Raw genomic sequence first — 27,354 nt, 5'->3', positions numbered from 1 at the left:
GTTGAAGAGACTGTCCTCTCCCCATTGTGTATTCTTGATACTCTTGTCAAAGATCGGTTGACCATATGTGTGTGGATTTATTCTAGGCTTTCTGTTCTGTTCCATTGGTCAATATGTCTATCTTTTTGTCAGTATCATACTGTTTTGATTATTGCAGCTATATATATGTAAACCAAGAAGTGTGATGTCTCCACTTTAATTCTTTCTCAAGATTGATTTGGTTATTTGTGGTCCTTTACAATTCCACATGAATTGTAGGATTGTTTTGCTCTGTTTCTATAAAAAGTGCCATTAGGATTTTTCTTGGGTGAACCGGGGCAATTTTATTACTTCATCCCTGAACCTCAGTTTCCTCATCAGTAAGATGGGTATAATAATACATCTATTTCATAATTATTAAAATTAAATACATTAATGCAAGGGAAACACATTAGTATGTACCTGGCACATACTAACTACTCAGCAAATTTAGCTATATATGTATGCTGATGTCTTCAAACAGGGATGGAATGCTTAACACAGCAAATAGTAGGTGTTAGCCACTCCCGTGTTCTCTGGCTTCTCACACATGAGCTTCCCTGACCACAGTAGGTTCAAGCACATGGGCATAGTTTTCCTTAATCTCTGCAGGGGTTTGATTCAAGACAACTATCAGATGGCTTTCATCTGCATAACTGAATAATAAAAGCAATTTTGGCTGATTTGAAGGATAGGACAGTAGAGTTTAATCTTCAAACTTGATAGATTTGGAAGCACTCCTGTCAATATAAAAGATTTTGGGGGCGCCTGGGTGGCTCAGTCAGTTAAGCATCTGCCTTCAGCTCAGGTCATGATCCCAGGGTCCTGGGATTGAGTCTTGCCTCCAGCTCCCTGCTCAGCAGGGAGTCTGCCTCTCCCTCTACTCCTCCCCCCTGCTCATGATCTCTCTCACTCTCTCTCAAATAAGTAAAAAAATAAACAAATATATAGATATAAAAGATTTTGTCTGGGGTGGTGGAGAAGCCAAGGTCAGCACCCTGGTCGTACTGTCGACTTGTGGCCCGGTCGTAGTCCAGCTGCAGGTTCACCTGCAGGGGGGCAGCCGCCTTCTTGTTGAGAGCCATGTTGGGCCTTCCAGTCCTGTTAGGGGGGCAGCTGAATGAGGGGACACATGTTTAAAGCCATCCATGTTTGAGAAATGTCGGTTTCTGTTTCGTGTTTTCAAACCTAGCCGTATCCCACTGGCCACACTGTGTTGCTGTCCCCGTCCTTTCTTCCGAGGCTCCCACTGTGCCTGCCTCACGACCCGTCTCTACTTGCAAGGCCTTTCGCCTCACCTGGCCTCTGTGCTCACGTGTGTGTGGCCTTCCTTTTCCAGCACCGCCTCTAAGTCTGTGTCGGGCTCCCCTTCCCAGGGTTCTCCTGCTACTCTGCTCTCTTTCCTCTTCTTCTTTCTATTCCTCTTCAGAGCCAGCTTTTCTGTGCCTGGCTGCTCTGCCTTTTCTTTGGACTTTGTTTTCTTCTTTGCCGGGGACTTGGGGTTATGTCCTATTGGGATGTATTCTGAAACCTCAACTTTGACTGGCGTCATACTTCCTTTCCTAGGGCTGCTCTCCATGGACTTGGAAAGCCCAAGGTGCCCTAGGGAGGTGTCTCCCCTCTGGTGGATTTTCTTTTTCTTCTTCATCTTCACATTGTATTCCCTGGGGCTCCCCTGCTTCCATTTCTGCCCTGAGACTACCTGCTCCTCGCCATCGTTCCCCACTGAGCAAGCATACAGAGCATCCCCAGACTCACAGAACCAAGGGTCCCTGGCTACAGAAGGCTGCAGCCTCCTGGGCCTTTTTCACCCTCTCGCCCTGCCTGGGGTCCAGGGAGGTCTTCACACTCGAGCCAGGGGACATGGTCAGAGGCCATAAAGACTTCCTCTTCTTTTTCTTCTCCCCACTTTGGAACTCAAATGAACCAAGAGGCTGCTTCCTGGGGCTGGGCAACTTCTCTCTCCGTCTAGCACGTAATGTGGTTTCAGGTTCTGGGTGCTGCTCACAGAGGGTGCTGTGGCCCTTCTTTTTCTTCACTATAGGCATTTAGATGCCTGCCCTAGGACCATAATCTTTGAGGGAGATGTGGCTCTTGTGGGACAGACCTCAGTGAAATAATTGTCACTGTTTAAAACTGAGTACTGAGTCTCTGGTTCTTTGATCACCTTCTTTTTCCTCTGGGAGCCCAAGGCCCGGGTCTCCTTTGTGGGTTTGGTGATCATTCCTGTAGGCCAGTCTTTCCTGCCTCCGTATGAAAGCCACCTTAGGATTTTAATAGGAATTGTGTTAGATCTGTAGGTGACTTAGGGTAGTAGGGACATTTAAATATATTAATTCTTGGGGTCCCTGGGTGGCTCAGTCAGTTAAGTGTCCAACTCTTGATTTTGGCTCAGGTCATGAGCTCAGGGTTGAGACTGAGCTCTGCATCGGGCTCTGTGCTGGGTGTGGAGCCTACTTAAGATTCTCTCTCTCCCTCTCCCTCTGTCCCTCCCTGCTGCCCCCACCCCTCACAACAGGCTCCAAGGTGCTCTCTCTCTCTCTCTCTCAAAAGAAAAAAAAAAAATCAATTCTTTCAATATGTGAACATGGAAGGTCTCTCCATTTGTTTGTGTCTTCTTTAATTTCTTTCATCAATGTTTTGTAGTTTTCAGCATACAAGGATTTTATTTTTTTTGGTGCTGTTGTAAATGGGATTGTTTTCCTAATTTCCTCTTCAGGTAGTTTGTTAGTAGATAGAAATACAACTGATTTCTGTGTGTTGATTTTGTATCCTGCCCCTTTACTGAATTTATTTATTAATTCTAACAGTTTTTTTTTTCAGGGAATTTTTAGAGTTTTCTATATATAACATCATGTTATCTGCAAACAGAGACAATTTTACATCTTCCTTTCCAGTTTGGATTGCTTTGATTTCTTTTTCTTAACCTAACTACTCTGGCTAGGATTTCTAGTACTATGTTGAATAGAAGTGGTGAGAGTAGACACCCTTGCCTTGTTTCTGATCTTAGAGGAAAAACTTGTGAGCTGTTCAGCCTTGAACTCTTGATTATTGTTGTCAAGGCCTCTTAGGATGATCCCCTCCCTTCTGTTTTTCCTGACAGTTCTTCCTTTTTCACATTTTGCCCAGACGTGTCAAAGTACCCCAGTCTATAGTGTCGTGTGGCATGTTTTAGGTTTTAATTATGGTACATAATCTATTTCTTTGTTTTGCTATGGTTATTCTTTCTTCTTTTCCATTTGATGAACTACTCATCATGTAAGCCCCAGGTTACACACCACCTTTGTAAAGCCATTCTTGACCTGATCAAACCAGGCTAATTCCTTCCTTTCTTCCACTGTATTAGTATGAACCTCCCTTTTATAGTACACGTTTATACTTATTACAGTTATTTGTCTTTATGCCTGCCTCAATGAGGAGTTCACAGTCCAGGAATCTGCTTTATTAATAATATAATACCTGGCATGTAGTGCTGTTAAAAAAATGCTAAATAAATGCAGACATGAATGGATGAATTGGTGAATATTGCCGAATTCCATGCCTGTAGTCTTATTTAGATTTGTTATCTTCTTTGGTCTGAGCACGAGATTCTCAGTAAAACTTTGTGGCTTTATTAATCCATTTTTTTTCCCCTAAAAACTAGTAGCAATCCTTATTTTATGTCACTTTGACATATTCAGGTTTATAATTAATTCAAACATTTCTTGTCTTTTATGGTAAACTGTTTTAAGAACTTTACATCTTTCTAGTCTCTCTTAAAACAAATTCTAGATTAGGGTTCTTAAAAGTCACTTACAAAAAAAGAGAGAGAAAATGAAAGAAGTAATATTACTTCTAAAATTCTTTTCTTCCTGATCAATATTTTAACATACTTTCTTTTTTAAGAGTATTCTATTAATAGTCACATTTTTCAAAAACTCCATGATTTAGTTACTAATTGAAAAGAAAAACTTTTTTTTTTTTTTTTGGGCTAGCTATTCTTCTTTTACCCGGAAATCTAGAACTTTTACACCAAAAATTTACTTTTAAATTGAATAGTAAGATTTTTTTTTTTTTGGTTGTGGTTTAGTAGCATCTTGTTTTCCAAAATAATGTCTTAAGTAAAATGTAGCTTTCTTAAAAAGGTATCGCATGAGTTTAGAGTAGTGTTGAGCATAGTTTGTTTGTGGGAATCTTTAAAGTAGATATTTACTTCAGTTTCTACGATCTTAGGTCTTCCAACTTCTACAATTGTATATCCTTATTGCTATTTTACAAATAAACATAATGTGATTAGCCAGCATTGAAGTTAAGTAGCAAAATAAAATATATACTGTTCAGGTATCCTAGAATTCTTACTTTTTTTTTTTATCTAGTATATATATATATATATATATATATTTTTTTTTTACCTGTCCTGGATAAATCAGGGATTAGTATCTGCACTTATATCTGTGGCCTTCAGTTCAATAATCCTTACCAAAAAAACCAAAAAGAAAACAAAAAAAACCCCACAACAACCTTCCATAAATCAAATGGAATTGAATGGTTGATCAATGTGATAACTGTGGGATATTAGAAGGATGCCTGCATATGATTTTTACATGTGTTAAATTCCTGTGAACATGACTGGTGACCTATTGTCATCAGGTCACGTATTTTTAGTTATTTTTCTAAAAGTGAGACTAGACTTGTATCTATCTGTCTTCATTTTCTTCCCAACTCCTGCTTGTGATCAATAGCATGATCTTGTTTTAATAACATTGGCTCTAGTCCCTGAATCAAATGTTTACAACTTGTTCAGGAATAGGGAGATCTTGACCTTTTCAAGAAAATATAAACTCTAATTTAAGTATATGTGCTTTTTTATTGGTAGCTTAGAATTAAACCTACTCCTTTTTGTTTCTTTTAACACAACTAACTTGACTTCTTTCCCATTATTCTATTTCTTGTGTTGGTATCCTGCAAGCAGCTAATTTTCGTGTTGTAACATCTTGGTTCCCTAGGAACAAACAAAACAGAGTTTTTATGGAAGTTTGAAGTATGCTTTTAATTTAAATTGCCTGGGCTTTCTCTCATTCCTGAAAGAAAGCAAACAAATTTTCGTGCTTCCTGTTGTTTTTCCTAAGAAGTTAGAGGATTCCCATTTGATAAGGTGCTAAATTGTAATTAGTGAAACCTATAATTAAAATTTTTGATATTGATCAAATGTTTTCTTTAAATAAATTTTCCAAGTTTTCTTCCACTAACAGAATAGTGGCTTGGAGAGAGACTTGAAGAGGACAGTCCTTATATATTAATGTTTAAGTCTTCTGGCCTGTGTGGTAGAAATAATCTTTTATCAGTTAATTGCTTGGCTTTGAAAGTTTTATTTCTTGTTGTTATCCATGTGAAATAGTGCATTTATATTGTTATGGATTGGGCCTGCGGTTGCCATTTCTTCTTTTACCCATGCACATAAATCTGATGTGCTAGATCTGTAGAGATTATGAATGGTAACATTAACTGGATTACTTAGCCCTCCTTACAGGGGCCACTGTGTGATTGCACCCTGTGGCACATTGTTCAGCAGTCTGCCCAAGCCACTTCACTCAGTTGAGTCAGACATGGGGATTCCTGCTTTTTTCCTTTGGGAAACTTCTCCATGGTCCAGAAGTTCTCACTTTTTTGGGATTTTTCTTAATCTCATGCCTAAAATTTCCCCATTATTTCAAGTACCCTGCAAAGTATTCATTAGCAATTGCCAAAAAGTCCTAAAAATATAACCTGAAGTTTTCTGTTGCATTATTGGAAACCTTTTACCCAGCAGATACTGGAGATTGTGGTACTGATAGTGATAAAGATGATCATCATCTACGCAGTGAAAATTCTCCCTTCCACCTCTGTTGCCCATCTCAGTTCCCCATTCCACTCTCCCCCAAATCCCTAACCTAGGTAGCTGTTGTTATTAATTCCTTGTATATCTTTTCAGCTTTTCTTTATGTATATACAAGCAAATACAAAGGTACATTCTTCTCCCTCCCCGTTTAAGTAAGAGCAAGATGGCATACCGTACAAAAGACAACATAAACCGTACGTACTATTCTGCACCTTGCTTTCTTCACTTATCAGTTGATCTTGGAGAGCAATATGTAAAAAAGTCATTCATTCCTTTTTTTGATACCTGAATAGTGTTCCGTTGTATGAATGTACCAAATTTATTTAACCAATCCCGTTGGTAGATGGTTTTTGGTATTGCATGTGGTGCTGCAGTGAATGACATTGAACTTTGTCATTTTTCATGTGGACAAAGAAAAAAATAGAATTACTTCTTCAAAGAGTGTGTGCATTTGCAATATTGATAATACTTTCACGCTTGTCCTTATGGGGGATATCCCAGTTGACGCTCCCCTTGGCAGTGCATGAGAGGACAGTTACTCACAAAATGAATTTTCACTTACAACATGAAGTATCAGACTTCTGGATATTGGTCAAATTGATAGGAATAAAGGGGTAGCTTAATGTAGTTTTCATTAAACTTTTCTCATGAGTAAGATGGAATGTTTTCAAGAACTGTTTTTACCCTTTGCCCGTTTTTTGGGGGTGGGAGGGACTGGTGATTGTTGCTCTTTTTCATATTAATGTCTAAGAATTCTTTATACAAACATGCTTCATTTTATGGTGCTTCACAGATATTGTGGAAAGTTTGTGGCAACTCTGTGTCAAGCAACTCTGTTGACACCGTTTTTCCAACAGCATTTGCTCGCTTTGTGTCTCTGTGTCACATTTTGGGAATTCTCAATACTAACTGAGTATTTCAATCCTTTCATTATTATTATATTTTTATGATGATCTGTGATCAGATTATGACTCGTTGAAAGCTCAGATATGGTTAGCATTTTTTAGCAATATTTTTAAATTAAGGTATGTACATTTTTTCTAGACCCAATGCTACTACACACTTAATAGACTACAGTACAGTGTAAACATAACTTTTATATACACTGGGAAACCAAAAAATTAATTTGAATCACTTTATATTGCAATATTTGCTTTATTGTGGTGGTCTGGAACCAAACCCACAATGTCTACAAGGTATTGTCTGGTATGTCTTGAAGATTAACCCTTGGTCAAAATAGAATTTGCACTTTTTTTCAGTTTATAGTTTGTCTTTAGACTTTATTAAATCGAACACTAAATTTATTCTATCTTTGTTCTGTATTTTGCCATTCAAAAATATTTATCTTTTGTATGGTCAAAATCATCTATCTTTTATGGTTCTGTATTTAGAATCAAAGTTAGAAAGGCTTTCTCACCTCAGGATTATAAATGAATTAAGGTAAAATTATTCTTTGTTGTTCTATATTTTATGTTTTTACCTTAAATGGGACCTTTCTTCCATTACATCTTCTAATTCATTGTCATTTGTATTTATGAATTGTTTTTGTATTTTAATATTTCAACTTGCTCTCTTATTATATTCACTTACTGTTTGCAATTTCAGCTGAGTCTCTTGAATTTTTGAGATATACAATTACATCATTTGTAAGTAGTGATGGTTTTTTCTTTAATTTTATATTTCTGTCTAATTGTGTTTGCTAGTATTTTCAGTAAAATGTTAAGTAATAGTAGTATTAGTGCTCACTTTGTTTTTTTCTTTTTTTGAAAAACAGCTTTATTGAGGTATACTTGACATGTATGTGACATATGTTTGACATATGTGACTGTGTATATAGTGTGCTTATTCTTTGTTCCTTTGGTCCTTATTTCTTGCCTTCTTTTGAATAATTCACATAGTTTCTAATATTATGTTCTATCTCTTGTATTAAATTTTTGAGTATACCTCTGTATTATTTTTTAGTGGTTCCTATAACAGAGTACAGTGTGTATCTTTAAGTTAGTACAGTCTGCTTTCAAACAATATCATTTTACTCCATGGACAATGTTCAGCCCTTCCGCAGTAGAATTCCACCCCACTCTTTGTACCCTTGTTGTTTTCCGTTTTACTGCTACATATGCTGGGAGCCTCATGCCATATGCTTAGAAAAAGTGTTTTATATCCACCCAGATATACTTATTGGAGCTCTTTTTTTCCTTTATGCAGTTCATAATTTCCATTTGGTGTCTTATCTCTTCAGTCTGAAGAACTCATTTTAGCATATCCAGTTGGTTCCACTGGAGATGAATTCTTTCCGCTTTTATCTATCTGGGAAAAAAAAAAAAACAACAACGTATTTGTTTCACCATCAGCTTTAAATAGTATTTTCACTGGACATTGACTCTTGGTTTGACAGGTTTGTTTATTTTCCTACCTTTCTACACTTCAAAGGTATAATTTTATTATCCTCTGGCCTCCGTTGTTGCTGGTGAGAAGTTATCCATCATTTATGTCATTTTTACTCTCTATATGTGATGAATGTTCTCTTATCCTGTGGCTGCTTTTAAGATTTGTTATGTATCTTTGCGTTTCAGTGGGAGGTTTAATTATGTTGTACCTATGTGTGGTTTCTCTGCAGCAGGTGTGAACTTGCTGGTGATTCATTGAGTTTGCTGGACCTATGGGGTGATCTCTTTTATCAGTTCGATAAAGTTTTCAGTCATTATTTATTTAAATATTTCTTCTGCCCCATTTTCTCTATTTTCCTTTTTTGACTCCAATTACAAATATGTTAGGTCATTTAATATTATTCCACAGTTGTGTGCTTTGCTTTGCTTTTTTCACTTTTTTGTATCTTTGTTTTTTGGTTTGGGTACTTTTCACTGATCTCCTTTTAAGTTTATGGGTCCTTTTCTTTGCTCTTTCTAGTATGCTCTCAAGTGATTTTAACGATATCATTTTAATTACATTTTGATGCCACATTTTTTGTGCTATCATTTCTGTATATTTGGTTTATTTTTATAGTCTCTCTTTCTCTACTGAAATTCCCCATCTCTTCAGTGGGTACTGTCCATCTTTTCTACCATATCCCTTAGTAGTTTTATCATAGTTATTTTAAAGTCCCTGTGTGTGATAATTCCAATACCTGGATCATCTCTGAGTGTGTGACCATGGGTCACGTTTTCTTGCTTTTTATTGTGTCTTGTAATTTTTGATTGTGTGCTGGATATTTTACATAAAAGAGTAATAGGGAGCAAAGTAAGTAAAATTTTATCAAAAAATAAAACACAAAACAAAACCCTTCCTTTTCTTTCAGGCTTCTGTGGTGGAGTGGCTAAGTTAATCTAACCTCTAACTGGACTGTGGATGGGCTCTTTTTTGCAGTTTCAGTTTAATTCACATTTTGAGGCTGTGGTTAGGCTTTTCCTTTCAGCAGGGCTTGAGCTTTGAGCACTGGTGAATTTCCAGAGATCTCATTCTGCTTTTCAGCCAAGCCACCATCTTTTTGGTTTGTGGGATCTCTTTCTCTGCTTTACAGCTCCATTGCTAACTTTTTAAGTCTCTGGGGCATTGTCTTTGCTCTCCAGTCCTGATCTTGACTTTCTATACCTTTGGAGATTTCTCTCCGCTCCAATTAAACTAAGTGGAAATTAGTGAGCTTATACTCTTTGAAGACCCAGAATTCCCTAGAGCATTTTCTCTCAGCTCTCCTGCTCCCCTCTCCTACTCTAACCTTTGGTGGCTGCAATGCTGGAATGCCTCAGATAGGTTTCTCTGAACGATCTTGCCCCACTCCCTAGCCTGCAATATCCAAGATCTCAGAGTACTTAACATGGACTTCTCTTAGCTCTGCTGCCTTGCATCCCACATTCAGAGGGTCAGCTACCTCTTCTTGCATAGCCCAGGGGAGCATCTCTCTCAGCAGTTCTACCATGTCCTGAGCACTCAGTGATGACTCATAGGAAAGCGTTGGTTAGTGAACCTTATACCTCACTCTGTGGCTTAGGTTCTTTGAAATCCTCATATGTGGTGCCAGCACTGATGCGGACCCAAAAGTTTGTTAGAAGTTTGGCTGGTTTCTTCTTACCTATGTCTGTGGAGGCTTATTCTACTCCTTCAGGAATGAGAACAACCACGGGTCTCTTCTTTATTAGGAAATGCTCATGGATTTTCTGGAATGTTTCACTTGAGTGTCTTTGTGCCATCAGCTCTCTGTTAGGTTTTAAGAATGATGATTTTGTCGCTTCTCCAGCTTGCTTTGTTTGTTAAGGTGAAGGCAGTTGTCTCTTATAACCTTCTGTATTCTTTAAGGAACTGAAGTCCTGTGTTATTCTTTAATTACCACTGCCTCTTCTGCTTCTTTGAACAAACTATGTCTAGGAAGGCTTCTGCCAGTGGCCACTTAGCCTGTCCCCACTTCCATTGTTTCAAACAAAGCATATAGACTTCATGCTTCAGAATGAGTCTCCCACCTTTAGGAGGTATATTTTGGCTGGTGCTTGTTGAGCTCAGCTATTATTGAGACCTCTTAACCTTCATGCATTTTGTCACCCTCTACCAAGTGGCTCTTCATGATCTCATCTGCTTTTGGACAGCTCTCCACATATTTTGAGATCTGTGAATAATATCTGGTTTCTAGTTTTGCCAAGCATAGAGAATTCAGAATATATTTGTTCTTGTTTTTCACCCACCCACCCCACAAGGGAAGGGGAGGGAAAATGACGACTTAGAGGGAACCTGTTAACTTCTGCAGCAGTGTTCTTATTGCAAGTCCCATGTAATCATTACAACAAAGCATATTTATTTTTCTTATGCAGGTGTACAGACGGAGACTCAGAAAGGTTAGACACCCTCTCTGCAGTCACACAGATAATAAATAGCAACACTGGGATTTAAACCACAGTTAGTTTAACTCATACTGCTAAATAATGTGCTAATAATGAAGTGCATTATCTTTGAAGCTTCTGTCTTGTATTACTGCCTGAATTCTTTTTAGAGCTTGGGTAACATAGACAGGTATTTTCTCTTCTAGAGACAGAGCAAAAGAGTGCGTTGGAACCTAAACACTCAGAAAACATTAAGGCTCAAAGCAGAGGAACGTAAGTTCAGATATAAGTAAAAAGAGTCAAAAGAAAAAAAGGCCAAAATTAAGAGGCAAAATCCAGTCCCAAGAGCCAGAAGGAACTGGATTGCAATGGCAATCAGGTCTTTTTTTTTTTTTTTTTTTCAATCAGGTCTTTATATCAGAAGTTCAGATGACAACTGGGAGCAGAACTGATGCAGCCATGTTGGGCCATAGGTGTGTGAGGTCATCTTAAAGAGCCGAGGCAGCAAACCCAGAGTTTGATACACTGGAGAAAGAGACTTGCTGGCATTCTCAATAATAATTATTATTATTATCAGAGCAGTAATATTTCTTTAATTCCTAGTACATGCTCAACACTATACTAACTGTTCCATAAACTTTATCTTGATTAGACCTGAGGTACATAGGGATTCAAAAACTTGCTTAGTAATCACAACTAGAAAAGGGAAAAGCTGAGATTTGAATCTAGGTTCATCAGATGCCCAAATTGGAGGTCTCTCTGATTTATCATATTGTGTCTTCAAGGGACCAGAAAATAAGAGTAATAACTCAAATAAAAATTAATGTGTGTAAAGAATATTAAATGTACTCAGAGCAGAAATAAGGAAGAAAAGAAAAAAGAGTGACCTCCTCAGCTTTACATATCATGAATAAGATTGGGTACACATTGGTTCATGTTAGATTTTGGAAGAATCTACTAATGTCCACCTCTGGGTGCAATTAGGGCTACCATTCCTAAAAATAACATAGAAAATACTGGAGTGGGCCCCTCAGATAATAAACAGTTGGAAAATTAGACAGATAAAGAAAGGTCCTGGGATCATTTTCTGTGATGGAAAGTTGGGGAGTTTTTAAGTGTCTTCAAGTCTGTGAAGAACTGTTATGCCAAGTATGGTCAGCAGGTGTTGTTGGTCTGTACTTTATGCATAACTGTAGTACCATACATTTGAGTTTAATGTAGGGAACTAGTTCCTGACAGTAGCCAGTGACTGTTGGTAAACCTCATTTGTGAAAATTGAGGCACCTCCTTCCGTAGGTCTTTATAAGGTACATTTAGTGTAGGATGATATAAGGGAGCAAGGCAGACTGGAGGACCTCTCAAGTTCCCTTCTAGCCCTAAGGTTCTATTATGATTGCATATTTATAGAGCACCAGAATTGGCTGTGTTCTTTTCAGAGAATAGAATTGCATTCAGTCCCTGTCCAGGGCCATCACACTCAAAATTAGACAGATCACAATACCTTGGTTGCCAAATCAAGTCAAAGTGTAGCAGGCACATGTCTAACTATCTGAGAATGTGTGTTCTCTTCAAGAACATTAGAGAATGACCTAAGAGCATGGTAGGAGATCTGTAGTTAGTGCAAACACTCCAGTGAGATTTGTATTAGGATCCTCTAGGCATTTTTGTTAAAAGAAATAATAATGATAAATCATTTCTTATTATCTATTAAGCAACCTACTTTAGAATTAGTATCCTCAAAAGTTCTAATTCTGAATGAAATGAAGGAATTGGAAAAGAATTAGACTTTATTGCCAAACTGTTTTAACTCTTATTATTAACCTGATAACTTTGAACTTCTCTTACCATGGATGATTTATTTTTTTTAAGATTTTATTTATTCATTTGAGAGCGAGGGAGAGAGAGCAAGCAGGAGCTGGGGGTGGAGGGAGAGAAGGAGAGGGATAAGCAGACTCCCCGCCGAGCAGGGAGCCAGACCTGGGGCTCGATCCCAGGGCCCCGGGATCATGACCTGAGCCGAAGGCAGATGCTTAACTGCCTAACTGACTGAGCCACCCAGGTGCCCCAACCATGGATGATTTAGATTGAGTCCATTCTAATAGTTGAACTACAAAAAGAAAATTATGTTGCTAATTTAAAACTAGTAAAAAGGGGCTCCTGGGTGGTGGCTCAGTCAGTTAAGCGTCTGTCTTCTGCTCAGGTCATGATCCTGGGGTCCTGGGATCAAGCCCCTCATCGGGCTCCCTGCTCAGTGGGGAGCCTGCTTCTCCCTCTCTCTGTGCTGCTCCCCCTGCTTGTCGCTTTCTCTCTCTCTCCTGCTCTCTGTCAAATAAATGAATAAAATCTTTAAAAAATAACCCTAACAAATAAAGTTCTGTATTTTTACTGAAAAAATGGAAAACCCCATCATATATGATAACAATTAGCAGTTTCAGTTGTCTGATTTTGACCATTCTGAGGAATGGTCTCATATTTTTGATTAACAAGAACGGTTATCTAATCAAGGATTTATATGGACATTTAGTTAATCTCAGACATTAACTGTAGAAAAATAGCTTATCAAGAGCCTCTACTTTCTTCCCCCCCATTCTTTTCACACGTTTAATCATCGTAAACTTTTTATTTGGAAATAATCCCAAACTTTCATTAAAGTTTAAAGAATAGTACAAAGAACATACGTATATTCTTTATCTAGCTTTACCTATTAGCATTTTGTTCCATTTGCTTTATCATCTGTGCATGCTTTCTCTACTGATCTTTTACTCTCTACATATATGTCCCTGTTTTCTGAACCCTTTGAAAGTATGTTGCATACATCATGCATCTGTTCATGTTTTTAAAGTAGTAATTTTTACCTTTCTTCAAAGTAAATATTTTTTCTCAGATAGCTCTATTATTTACCAAAATGTAGAGGCAACTTGAACTATTACATTTCACCTTGTTTTTGGCCTGTTATCTATTTTAACTGCCATTCATGAGGTCCTTTTCATGCCTTGTATCTGGAGTATACTATTTTTTCAGATTGTCCCTAATAAAATCTGAAGACCTGACAACCAGCACCTGCTGCCACAACATATAACGTTATAGCTTCTTCATGTGACATATTACAGAATTTTGTAGTGCCAAATTCTTGTGACATAATTTTTATTAAAGAAAACTCATTTTTTAAAAATTTTATGTTATGTTAATCACCATACATTACATCATTAATTTTTGATGTAGTGTTCCATGATTCATTGTGTATAACACCCAGTGCTGCATTCAATACATGCCCTCTTTAATATCCATCATCAAGCTAACCCATCCCCCCACCCCCCTCCCCTCTAGAACCCTCAGTTTGTTTCTCAGAGTCCATAGTCTCTCATGGTTCATCTCCCCCTCCTATTCCCCCCCTTCATTTTTCCCTTCCTACTATCTTCTTTTTTTTTTTTTTTTTACATATAATATATTATTTGTTTCAGAGGTACAGGTCTGTGATTCATCAGTCTTACACACTTCACAGCGCTCACCATAGCACATACCTTCCCCAATGTCTATCACCCAGCCACCCCATCCCTCCCACCTCCCACCACTCCAGCAACCCTCAGTTTATTTCCTGCGATTAAGAATTCCTCATATCATTGAGATCATATGATACATGTCTTTCTCTGATTGACTTATTTCACTTAGCGTAATACCCTCTAGTTCCATCCACGTCGTTGCAAATGGCAAGATTTTGGGTTTTTTTTATGGCTGTGTAATATTCCATTGTATATATATATATGTACCATATCTTCTTTATCCATTCATCTGTTGATGGCCATCTTGGCCATTTCCATAGTTTGGCTATTGTGGACATTGCTGCTATAAACATTGGGGTGCACGTACCCCTTTGGATCACTACATTTGTATCTTTGGAGTAAATACCCAGTAGTGCAATTGCTGGGACGTATGGTAGCTCTGTTTTCAACTTTTTGAGGAACCGCCATACTGTTTTCCAGAGTCGCTGCACCAGCTTGCGTTCCCACCAAAGTGTAGGAGGGTTCCCCTTTCTCTGCATCCACACCAACATCTGTCATTTTCTGACTTGTTAATTTTAGCTATTCTGACTGGTGTGAGGTGGTATCTCATTGAGGTTTTTTTGTGTGTGTGTTCCACAATTCATTTACTGAGCTGGGGCAAGTGATTTAACAACAGATTGCAGGATAAGGCTGGGAGAGAAGAGTTCTTGCTTCCCTTCCCAGGAGCCAGCTGTGTCATGGATGCTTGTAAATTTTCCAAAATAGCCATCTGTTGTTGGGCGAACTGGGTCTGGAGCTGGAGATTGGCATACATACATTCTAGGAGTCCCAGGAATTCCTTGGGCTTGTGGTCAACTCCTGAGGGCAGCTTTGTGTTCTGGATGTTCAAGAAAGTGGCCGGTGGGGAACTTGCTTGAAGATTAATAAAGCTAGGGGAGGGTTTGGCTTGACAAAGAGGCACAACATTACTTTTCTCTTTTCTCTTTGGCTTTTCCATTGGGATGGCTAGCATGCTGCTCCATCAGGACACCAACAGGTGTGCCTGCGCCATTAGTCGAAAGCCTCCTGCCCGGCACCAACCCTCATAGTTGACACACATGCACGATGGCATGCCGGCCAACTTCGTTGAGGTTTTGATTTGGATTTCCCTGATGCCAAGTGATGTTGAGCACTTTTTCATGTGTCTGTTGGCCATTTGGATGTCTTCTTTGGAGAAATGTCTGTTCATGTCTTCTGCCCATTTCTTGATTGGATTATTTGTTCTTTGGGTGTTGAGTTTGATAAGTTCTTTATATATTTTGGATACTAGCCTTTTATCTGATATGTCATTTGCAAATATCTTCTCCCATTCTGTCGGTTGTCTTTTGGTTTTGTTGACTGTTTCCTCTGCTGTGCAAAAGCTTTTTATCTTGATGAAATCCCAATAGTTCATTTTTGCCCTTGCTTCCCTTGCCTTTGGCGAAGTTTCTAGGAAGAAGTTGCTGTAGCTGAGGTCGAAGAGGTGGCTGCCTGTGTTCTCCTCTAGGATTTTGATGGACTCCTGTATCACGTTTAAGTCTTTCAACCATTTGGAGTCTATTTTTGTGTGTGGTGTAAGGAAATGGTCCAGTTTCATTCTTCTGCATGTGGCTGTCCAATTTTCCCAACACCATTTGTTGAAGAGACTGTCTTTTTCCATTGGATATTCTTTTCCCATTGGACATTCTTTCCTGCTTTGTCGAAGATTAGTTGACCATAGAGTTGAGGGTCCATTTCTGGCCTCTCTATTCTGTTCCATTGATCTATGTGTCTGTTTTTGTGCCAGTACCATACTGTCTTTGATGATTACACCTTTGTAATAGAGTTTGAAGTCCGGAATTGTGATGCCACCAGCTTCGCTTTTCTTTTTCAACATTCCTCTGGCTATTTGGGGTCTTTTCTGGTTCCATACAGATTTTGGGATTATTTGTTCAATTTCCTTGAAAAAAGTGGATGGTATTTTAATAAGGATTGCATTAAATGTGTAGATTGCTCTAGGTAGCATTGACACCTTTACAATATTTGTTCTTCCGATCCATGAGCATGGAACGTTTTTCCATTTCTTTGTGTCTTCCTCAGTTTCTTTCATGAGTATTTTATAGCTTTTTGAGTACAGATTCTTTACCTCTTTGGTTAGACTTATTCCTAGATATCATATGGTTTTGGATGCAATTGTAAATGGGATCGACTCCTTAATTTCTCTTTCTTCTGTCTTGTTGGTGTATAGAAATGCAACTGATTTCTGTGCAGATCCTGCTACTTTACTGAATTCCTGTATAAGTTCTAGCAGTTTTGGGGTGGAGTCTTTTGGGTTTTCCACATAAAGCATCATATCATCTGCAAAGAGTGAGAGTTTGACTTCTTCTTTGCCGATTTGGATGCCTTTTATTTCTTTTCGTTGTCTGATTGCTGTGGCTAGGACTTCTAATACTATGTTGAATAGCAGTGGTGAGAGTGGACATCCCTGCCACGTTCCTGACCTTTGGGGGAAAGCTCTCAGCTTTTCCCCATTGAGAATTATATTCAGTGTGGATTTTTCATAGATGGCTTTTATGATATTGAGGTAGGTACCCTCTATCCCTCTACTCTGAAGAGTTTTGATCAAGAAAGGATGCTGTACTTTGTCAAATGCTTTTTCTGCATCTATTGAGAGGATCATAGGATTCTTGTTCTTTCTTTTGTTAATGTATTGTATCACGTTGATTGATTTGCGGATGTTGAACCAGCCTTGCAGCCCAGGGATAAATCCCACTTGGTCATGGTGAATAATCCTTTTAATGCACTGTTGGATCCAGTTGGCTAGTATTTTGGTGAGAATTTTTGCATCCATGTTCATCAGGGATATTGGTCTGTAACTCTCCTTTTTGATGGGGTCTTTGTCTGATTTTGGGATCAAGGTAGTGCTGGCCTCATAAAATGAGCTTGGAGGTTTTCCTTCCATTTCTATTTTTTGGAACAGTTTCAGAAGAATAGGTATTAATGCTTCTTTAAATGTTTGGTATAATTCCCCTGGGAAGCCATCTGGCCCTGGGCTTTTGTTTGTTGGGAGACTTTTGATGACTGCTTCAATTTCCTTAGTGGTTATAGGTCTATTCAGGTTTTCTGTTTCTTCCTGGTTCCGTTTTGGTAGTTTATACATTTCTAGGAATGCATCCATTTCTTCCAGCTTATCTAATTTGCTGCCATATAGTTCCTCATAATATGTTCTTATAATTGTTTGTATTTCTTTGGTGTTGGTTATGATCTCTCCTCTTTCATTCATGATTTTATTTATTTGGGTCCTTTCTCTTTTCTTTTTGATAAATCTGGCCGGGGGTTTATCAATCTTTTTAATTCTTTCAAAGAACCAGCTCCTGGTCTCGTTGATCTGTTCTACTGTTTTTTTTGGTTTCTATTTCATTGATTTCTGCTCTGATCTTTATGATTTCTCTTCTCCTGCTGGGTTTAGGTTTTATTTGCTGTTCTTTCTCCAGCTCCTTTAGGTGTAGGGTTAGGTTGTGTATTTGAGACTACTCTTGTTTCTTGAGAAAGGCTTGTATTGCTATATACTTTTCTCTTAGGACTGCCTTTGCTGCATCCCAAAGATTTTGAACAGTTGTGTTTTCATTTTCATTGGTTTCCATGAATTTTTTTAATTCTTCTTTAATTTCCTGGTTGACCCATTCATTCTTTAGTAAAATGCTCTTTAGCCTCCATGTATTTGAGTTCTTTCCGACTTTCCTCTTGTGATTGAGTTGTAGTTTCAAAGCACTGTGGTCTGAAAATATGCAGGGAATGATCCCAATCTTTTGGTACTGGTTGAGACTTGATTTGTGACTAGGATGTCATCTGTTCTGGAGAATGTTCCATGGGTCCTAGAGAAGAATGTGTATTGTGTTGCTTTGGGATGGAATGTTTTGAATATATCCGTGAAGTCCATTTGGTCCAGTGTATCATTTAAAGTCTTTATTTCCTTGTTGATATTTTGCTTAGATGATCTGTCCATTTCAGTGAGGGGGGTGTTAAAGTCCCCCACTATTACTGTATTGTTGTCAGTGTGTTTCTTTGCTTTTGTTATTAATTGCCTTATATAATTGGCTGCTCCCATGTTAGGGGCATAGATATTTACAATTGTTAGATCTTCTTGTTTGATAGACCCTTTAAGTAGGATATAGTGTCCTTCCTCATCTCTTATTACAGTCTTTGGTTTAAAATCTAATTTGTCTGATATAAGGATTGCCACCCCAGCTTTCTTCTGATGTCCATTAGCATGGTAAATCGTTTTCCACCCCCTCACTTTCAATCTGGAGGTGTCTTTGGGTCTAAAATGAGTCTCTTGCAGACACCATATCAATGGGTCTTGGTTTTTTATCCAATCTGATACTCTATGTCTTTTGATTGGGGCATTTAGCCCATTTACATTCAGGGTAACTATTGAAAGATATGAGTTTAGTGCCATTTTATTGCCTGTAAGGTTACTGTTACTGTATCAATATTTCTTGTAGAGCTGGTTTCGTGTTTGCAATTTCTTTTAGTTTTTGTTTGTCCTGGAAGCTTTTTATCTCTCCTTCTATTTTCAGTGACAGCCTGGCTGGATATAGTATTCTTGGCTGCATATTTTTCTCATTTAGTGCTCTGAATATATCATGCCAGTCCTTTCTGGCTTGCCTGGTCTCTGTGGATAGGTCTGTTGCCAATCTAATGTTTCTTCCATTGTAGGTTACAGACCTCTTTTCCCGAGCTGCTTTCAGGATTTTCTCTTTGTCTGTGAGACTCATAAGTTTTACTCTTAGATGTCAGGGTGTTTACCTATTTTTATTGATTTTGAGGGGGGGTTCTCTGTGCCTCCTGGATTTTGATGCCTGTTTCCTTCCCCACAGTAGGGAAGTTCTCTGTTATACTTTGCTCCAATATACCTTCTGCCCCTCTCTCTCTTTCTTCTTCTTCTGCGATCCCAATTATTCTAATATTGTTTCATCTTATGGTACCACTTATCTCTCGAATTCTGCCCTCATGATCCAATAGTTGTTTATCTCTCTTTTTCTCAGCTTCTTTATTCTCCATCATTTGGTCTTCTATATCACTAATTCTCTCTTCTGCCTCATTTATCCTAGCAGTTAGAGCCTCCATTTTTTATTGCACCTCATTAATAGCCTTTTTGATTTTGACTTGGTTAGATTTTAGTTCTTTTATTTCTCCAGTAAGGGTTTCTCTAGTATCCTCCATGCTCTTTTCAAGCCCAGCTAGTATCTTTATAATCGTCATTCTGAACTCTAGTTCCGACATCTTACTAATGTCCATATTGATTAGGTCCCTGGCAGTCAGTACTGCCTTTTGTTCTTTTTTTTGAGGTGAGTTTTTCCATCTTGTCATTTTGTCCAGAGGAGAATAGATGAATGAGAGAACAAAATGCTAACAGGGTAACAACGACCCCAGAAAAATATACACTAAACAAATCAGAAGAGACCTGAAACTGGGGGAAAAGAAACGGAAAGAAAGAAAAAAGAAAAAGGAAAAAAAAAAAGAATATGGTCAGGCTGGTGAATAGATCAGTGCCACACACTAGATTTTGGGTGTATTTTGGTCTGTTAGGAGAAACTGCCTCCCAAAATTTTAAAGAAAGAAAAACTTATATATGTACAAAAATAAGGGTAAATACGATGAAGGGAAGGAATATGACTGTAAAGATGAAAATTATAAAAGATTTTATAAAAGGAATTGATAAGAAGTTGGTTGAAAAAAGAAAGAAGAAATTAAAAAAAAAAAAGAGGGAGAGAATGTGATCAGGCAGGAGACCAGAACAAAGCCATTCACTAGAGATTTAGGGTATATTTTGGTCTGTTAGAAGAAACTGTATCCTAAAATTTTAAAGAGAGAACAACTTATATATATACTAAAAATAAGGTTGCCTACAATGAAGGGATAGAATATGACTCTAAAAATGGAAAATAAAAAAGATTTTTAAAAAAGGGATTGATAAGATGTTGGTTGCAAAAGGGAAAAAGAAAAATTCAAAAAAAAATTTAAAAAAATTAACTTTGAAAGACTAAAGAATGATGGTAAAAAAGCCATGAATTCTCTGTGCTGTATTCCCCTAGAGCTGGAGTTCTCCCATTCTCATTGATCGGTAAACTTGGTCTTGGCTGGCTGTTCTCGCTGATCTTCTGGGGGAGGGGCCTGTTGCCGTGGTTCCCAAATGTCTTTGCCAGAGGCGGAATTGCCCCGCCCTTGGCGGGTCCGGGCTAAGTAATCTGTTCAGGTTTGCTCTCAGGAGCTTTTGTTCCCTGCAAGCTCTTGGTACAGCTTTGGAGGACAAGAGTGCAAATGGCGGCCTCCCAAACTCCGCCCCGGAGGAGCCAAGAACTCGGGGCCCCCGCTCCCCAGTGTGTCCCCAGAGAAAAGCAATCACTCCCGTCTCCCCGGTCTCCAGCCTCACTCCGTGCTCACCCGGCCTGTGACCGAGCGTTTCTATCTCTGGCACCCGACTCGGTGTGGAGTCTCCAAACCCAGCAGATCCCTGTGGTGCGCTCCCGCGCCGCTCCTCCCCAGGGAAGGAAGGGGAGTCTCCCCGGCTCTGCCGCTTGTTGGGTCCCTGCTGGAGGAGTAGTGGCCCAACTGTCACCAATCACAGTTTATGGCAACCCCGAGCTGAGAGCCCGCACCTCGGCTCTGTCTCTGCAGCCGGCTTCCCTGCTCTGATACCTGGGAGCTCTGCCGCACTCAGGCATCCCCGGTCTTTCTGTGACCCCAAGGGTCCTGAGACCACACTGTCCCACGAGGGTTCCACCCCCAGCTTAGCCACTGGAGCAACGTCCCTCAGCAGAGCTGGCTTCTAAAAGTTCCGATTTTGTGCTCGGCTGCTTTATCCCTTGCCGGTAGTGGGTGATGGAAGCCCCCTCCCCGCCGTCTATCCTTCCGAATATCACCTCAGATTCACTTCTCCACATGTCCTACCTTCCAGAAAGTGGTTGCTTTTCTGTTCAGAGAGTTGTTGCTATTCTTTTCTTCGATCTCCTGTTGAGTTTGTAGGTGTTCAGAATGGTTTGATCCCTATCCAGCTGAATTCCTGGGACCAGACGAAACCCAGGTCTCCTACTCCTCTGCTGCCATCTTGCTCCTCCTTGACCAAAGAAAACTCATTTTTAAATGTAAATATTTGTGTTTGAATAATCGTACAAATTAGATCTCTATTCAGGAAAATTACATGGTTTTTTACCTTCAAGTTTATGTATTTTCTATTTCAGCTTGATGTGGATTCACAGGGCTGAATTTTCATGTTTGCTTATTTCCCTCACAGTAGTTTATAATTCCACAACTCTAAGATGGGATTTCACTGAAGGAGTAACTACAGAAGTCCAGAATGAAGATGCAGCTTATAAAAAAGGGAATGAGATTCAAATCAGACAAAAATAATAGGAGAGGGGGTTAAACTATTTTAAATACTGATGAACAAATTGAAATTATTTTCAAGTTGTGAAAATTTTATTACTGTATTTTTACTGATGTAATTTATCAATATCTTTACTGTCTGAGGTTAAAACCAACTTTGAATAGATGAACTCTGATTATTTTTCAAAATGGTCTGAGATATCAAAGTGGTATAACTATGGTGAAGTCGTTTCTCTGAAGTTTTCAGTGAATATGGAAGACACAGAGCCAGAATCAAGTTAGGCTCAGGGGAAATGATGGTCTTACTACTCAAATTGAATATTTTGTGGGCATAGGTACCACCTGTATTCCTGGAAGGACCAGAGTTCAGGGAACAAAGTAAAAATGCAGCACAATGTTGCCTTCTTCACGTAGCCACTGAATTTTGACCCAGAATTTTATTAGAAAGCCTCATTGTCCTCTGATAACATGTAATTCCTGTCAGTGTTTTTTTTTCCCCTTGTGTGCTTATGAGTATTAAGTAGACTGCGTACTTGCTTTATGTTAGACCACAGCCAGAAAAACTAGACAGAATTAGTTTCAAGACTGTTTTTCTTTCCGTAGCACCCACACGCAGGATGTACGATCTATAGTAATTCTTATTCATTTGAAATACAGCAATTTGTTCCTGTCAGGAGAGGATAGGTTTGTTGTTTTAAATTGCCGGTTTTGTTTTTGTTGGCGTGTTCCCCAATACAAATTGAATGGCTGACAAAAATCTATTTGTATGACAGTTCAATCTAGATAAGTGCCCTCTGTTGCCTAACGGTACAATTTGGGGTCTCAGAGATAAAAGCAAACTGAATGCCAGGCTTGTAGCAGAGCTTCTTCATGCAGATAACAGAAGTAATCCATATTCCTGAGCTACACAAATCAGACAAACAAAGAAGAAATATGCATGCACAGCATCTCGTTTGAAATGGTGGTCTTTTAGCTTCTACATAATAAAAAAATGGGAATATCTAACTTAGGAGAACAAAAAATAGCTTGTATGAGGTATGCCTATATTTGAAATTAAAGGGAAATGTGATATTGACTTATAAAGTTGGAGAGAGGTTTGTTGCTTAGCATTTTCCCGTAGTATCCAGGTTTCCCCTGCTATCAGAAAGCAGAGTGTTCCTATGAAACCATTCATAAGCCAAAATGATGTAAAGCAAAGAAACAATGATAATTGTTACATGGAAAGATTTTTTAACATTCTCAGACCCAAAGAATAACCACTTTTAAGTTTTTCTGATACCGTAGGACACAGCTTGCTAATAGATACACAAAATAAATGCGGATGAATACGGGTGCTCCCAGCCCCAGTTCAGAACCCTGATGCTGAGATGCTGTGTGCTGTTCCTGGGGAAGGAGCTGAGTGGGGCCACTTTTACTGCTCAGGGTGGGAACTGCCTCCCTAACAGCTCACTGAAAAACAAATGCTGAATGTTACTCACCTGTTTTTGTAAAAGCAAAAATCCCCTTCAGATTTCTTCCCATTAGCAAAAACAGGTACTGATGTAGGCCTTTAAAGTGGCCTAATGTGAATCTTCCAAAGGCAGGGTATTCCTGTATTGGCTTTTGTCAAATGTATTTGCTATCTATTTTTAACTATTTCTATTTTCCTATTTTGAAGTAAGTTATATTTTTAGACAGTGATTGTTTTGGAGCTTTGATATTCTGCAAGAGACAGGTTTGAAGGGATCTCCTTTACTTCGTAAGATGAGGAACTGAGAATTTGTACCTTTTGGCCTACCTCTGCCTTAAAACATGTCAGGCTTACCATACAGGTATCTCTCAAGTATAATTCATATATAAAAAGAGGGTTGAAATATGTGGTAACAACAGTTATAAGGAAAGAATTGGGACTAGTTCATAAGGTAACAGACATCCTGCAAATATGGCTAAGAGGCCCAGTTGTAGATATTCTGAAAAATAATCCGTAGTGATGGGTGATGTATTAGATTTGGGAATAATTTTTAGATTTTTATCTGGGGGGACTATGTGCATGGTAAAACCATACATCAAACTAGGGAAAACAGAAGGAGGAGCAGTAGAAGAGAAAGCAAACGCCCCACTGTGTCTGTGTTAAGTCTAAGATGCCTTCAAGTTTTCTAAGGCACCCAGTAGGAATTAGATTTGCATATTAGAATATGCAAAAAACATGTCTTTGCCAACTTCTAGCTGGTAGTTAGAACAGTGGATAAAAATCAGATCATTCAGATGCGTGCGAAGAGGTCTAGGATGAAGACCTAGTCAGACTGAGAGAGAAGTTATAATGAAGGAGACTGAGAAGGAAAGACCAGAAGGAGGGAGGAATTCCTAAGGAGGACGGTGCTGTAACTGCTAAGGAGGAAGTGGGCAACAGCGTCAGATGCTATCAAGAGGCCAAATGAGAAGAAGACTGAAAGGCCATTGGAGCCAAAGCTGGTATAATTTGAGCAACAAAATTAACGATGTAGTATTAGACTATAAGTACAAAATAAATACCTGTAAGTCCATACTGATATCAATAAATGATTGAAGAATGATTGAGTAGACCTCTTTCCATACAGAAGAATGCCAAATGACTTATGAAGATACTCCTCCCTGAAAGAGATAGAGCTTACCTCCCCCCTTCTTAAATGTGGGCCGCACATAGTAAGTAGAGTACAGAAGGGGGAGAGAGTAGCTTTTCAGTGGAGAAACATGACAAACACTGCCTCTGCCAGGTACCAAGGTCAACATCAACAGTGATAAGTCATGTTGATAGTCTGTACCTTGGATATGATCTGATGAAAATGGCTCTTTACCTCTTCGGTCTTCCTCCGAAAACATTACCACAGTCTAGTCAGGAGAAGAACATCAGACAGATCCCAGTTGAGGGACATTCTACAAAACACCTGACCGGTGCTCTTCAAAACTTTCAAAATCATCAAAAATAAGGAAAGTCTGAGAAATTGTCACAGCCAAGAGGAGACTGAGAACACATGACACGTAAATGTAACATGGAATCCTGGATGGTATCTGGAACAGAAAAAGAACATCAGGTATTAAGGAAACCTGGAAAAAGTATGTACTTTAGTTAATAATAATGTGTAATAATGGACTATTAATTCATTAACTGTGACAAATGTACAATACTAATGTAAGTTGTTAATAATAGGGGAAACCAAATGTGAGTTCTATGGGGACTCTACTGTCTTTGTAACTTTTTTTTATAAATCTTTAACTATTCTAAAACTTCAAAAGTTTACTTGGAAAACATCACCAATGACTTCGTCAGCTACTGAGATACTGGTGATCCTAGGGAGTCCTGTGGCATGGCAGGAAGGCATCAAGTTTGTTGTAAGTTGAGAAGTGGCTGGGGCATGAATAAGTGAGGTTAATGTTCGTGGAATACTTGTTCAAGAAGCTTGGCCAGGAAGGGAAGGATGAAGAGAGATTGGGCATTGGCTGGGCAGTATAGTACTGACTGAAATAACATTTTGAAATATATAAAGCTAGGTACACTTAGGAATGTTTATGTCCTTAAAGGAAAGACTCAGTAGAAAATGATAGACTGATTATTCAAAGAAACAACATTTAACTGATGAAGCAAAACCCCTGAGTACACAGGATTTTATTCTGTTCAATTGAAGGTGGAAAGTTTTAGAGGAAGCACATGTTGTTTATGAATCAGGTATGAATATTTATATTTATGATACATTATAGTTTGGGGTCACCTGGATGGGGAAGTAATCTTCAGAATGTTTTCATAGACAATTTGGGCTCAAAGAACTTAGTTTTACTGCCTAACCATCATGGTTTTATGGGCTATATTCATAAAGCATTAAAAGGCATCTCTGAATTATGAGAACTGTAACCTTACTATAACACAGCATATACTATAATAAAGAATCTGTCACAACATGTGTTCAAAAGCGAGTATTAGGGGAAAAATATTGTAAAAATTGTTTGCTCGTGAGATGGCTGGTTCCAGTCTAAAATTGTAGAGTAACTGTATAGGGAGTCACCAGATCCTATGGCCAAGAAGGCAGTTCTTACACACCTTAATAACCAGTGCAGCTTCTCTCCTGCCATGTGGGTAGATTATTGGTGCTTTATGGCGGAGGCTTTGAAGATTAATCTTGAAACATATCTAAGTTACACCCATAAGTGTGGTCGTGACTCATCCTCAGATCAGATGTTTTATTCTATGATTTAAAACATTCTGCCTTAAGCGTTCATTGCCCTTGAACTTGCAAATTTATTACTGTCAAGATTCCAGATGTTGACAACAATGTATAAGTTCTTTTTTGTTTGTTTATTTTGGAAGAAGGTGACAAGAAACAAAACCTATAGACTAATCAATTCATAGCGGATGATAAATTCCTAGAACCAAGTGAGTGGTGCAGCCAAACCTGCCTTGGGGGGAAGGAGCAGTAGGACGGCCCCAGTCTGCCATGGTGGTTCGGTAGAACGAAAGGTGGGGTGGTAAAGTAAATAGAGCACTGACATTGGGAAACAGATTCCATCCTTCTTCTGCCTCGTCTTTCCCAAGTGTGTGGCCGTGGGGAGATCCCTCACCTGGCTCAGAACTCTTCATCTCTAAATACGGAAGTCTGGCCTAGATGATGCCTCATGTCAATTCTGTTCTTTTTGAGATATCTTACTGTCAATTACAGAATCATTGAGATCATTTGCTCTTGGATATCTAGATCGCGTGAAATTATGGCTATGGCTAGGTTTTCAATGAATGATTGCTTTTCCTTCCTAATGCTAAGCAGATTACGTAGGGATACCCACATACAACTTAATTATGTAATTTGTATACTGTATTTCAGTAGTTCTTTTAAAAATACAAATGAAGCATCTGCTATATAGCATTCATCTCTCAGAGTATCATTTTTCCAGTGGAAATGCATAGGGTATGTATATGTTTTTATTACCAAACAAAACAGTAAACATTTTGACATTTTGATTATTTCAAATATAGTTTATGGAGTTATTTTATTTTATATTCAGAAAGATTTTAAAGAATTAAATTTCCTCGACTGAAAACTTACACTATTCCAGATGTTGACAACAACATCTGGGCATTCTATCATGAGCTGATTTTCTGAATGAAGTAACTTAATTATTGATTGACAAGCTAACATGATTTAAGACACAGCCACACTGTGTTCAATAGCAATGTGAAAGTCGTAAACTACAAGCATATGTAAGCAAGTGAGGCCATGGTGCTAACTAACTCACACGGCATTTTGCTAAACTCAAATTTTATGCTTAAGTTTAGAATTGCTGGAGGAGGAAATGAAGAAGTACAGTACATGATTTCTGGGCTCTCTGTTTTGCAAATCATTAAATGATGTAGCAGCAATGTGGTCAGAGTTCCTAGTATAAATAAAGGTCTATTCTAGCATTGTGAAGCACAAATAGACTTATTATTCTATATGGATTGCATATGGGTTTGTGTGAGCCTGTATGTGTATGTATACATATATAACCTCATTATATGCATATAAATAGTCACAGGTGATATTATAGGTAAATTTTTTTAAAAATAAAAATGTGGTATAATCTAGCTCATTGTTTACAGCCAAAACATAAATATCCACTTCAAACATGTAAAATGTTTTTGCAAATATAAGCAAAAGTAATAAATGAAAGTGATTATGGTAGAAAGACTTTTTTTTCAAAAAAATTAAATATCTTTTCCTGGTATTACATACTAAGAACAATGGATTCTTTCAGTGTTCTCATGTTAACCTGCTTTTCCAACTGTTGGTAGCCTAGTAGCAAGGCA

The 27,354-nt window shown here is 38.4% G+C and overlaps 1 protein-coding gene and 2 pseudogenes across 6 annotated transcripts in view; 1 reads left to right on the top strand and 2 right to left on the bottom strand.

Annotated features, from left to right (window-relative positions):
• Positions 1 to 27,354, top strand: part of VTI1A (vesicle transport through interaction with t-SNAREs 1A) — a 363,997-nt gene that overhangs the window by 51,187 nt on the left and 285,456 nt on the right. The gene's annotated exons all lie outside the window — the stretch shown is intronic.
• LOC114200042 (lysine-rich nucleolar protein 1 pseudogene) lies at positions 725 to 5,890 on the bottom strand (annotated as a pseudogene).
• Positions 14,821 to 15,279, bottom strand: LOC114200046 (TSSK6-activating co-chaperone protein pseudogene; annotated as a pseudogene).

This window comes from Eumetopias jubatus, unplaced genomic scaffold, assembly GCF_037043125.1.
Source record: "Eumetopias jubatus isolate StellerSeaLion01/CBP00866 unplaced genomic scaffold, mEumJub1_p1.0 scaffold_17, whole genome shotgun sequence".
Lineage (NCBI taxonomy): Eukaryota > Metazoa > Chordata > Mammalia > Carnivora > Otariidae > Eumetopias > Eumetopias jubatus.
This window is presented reverse-complemented; position numbering and strand designations above follow the sequence as displayed.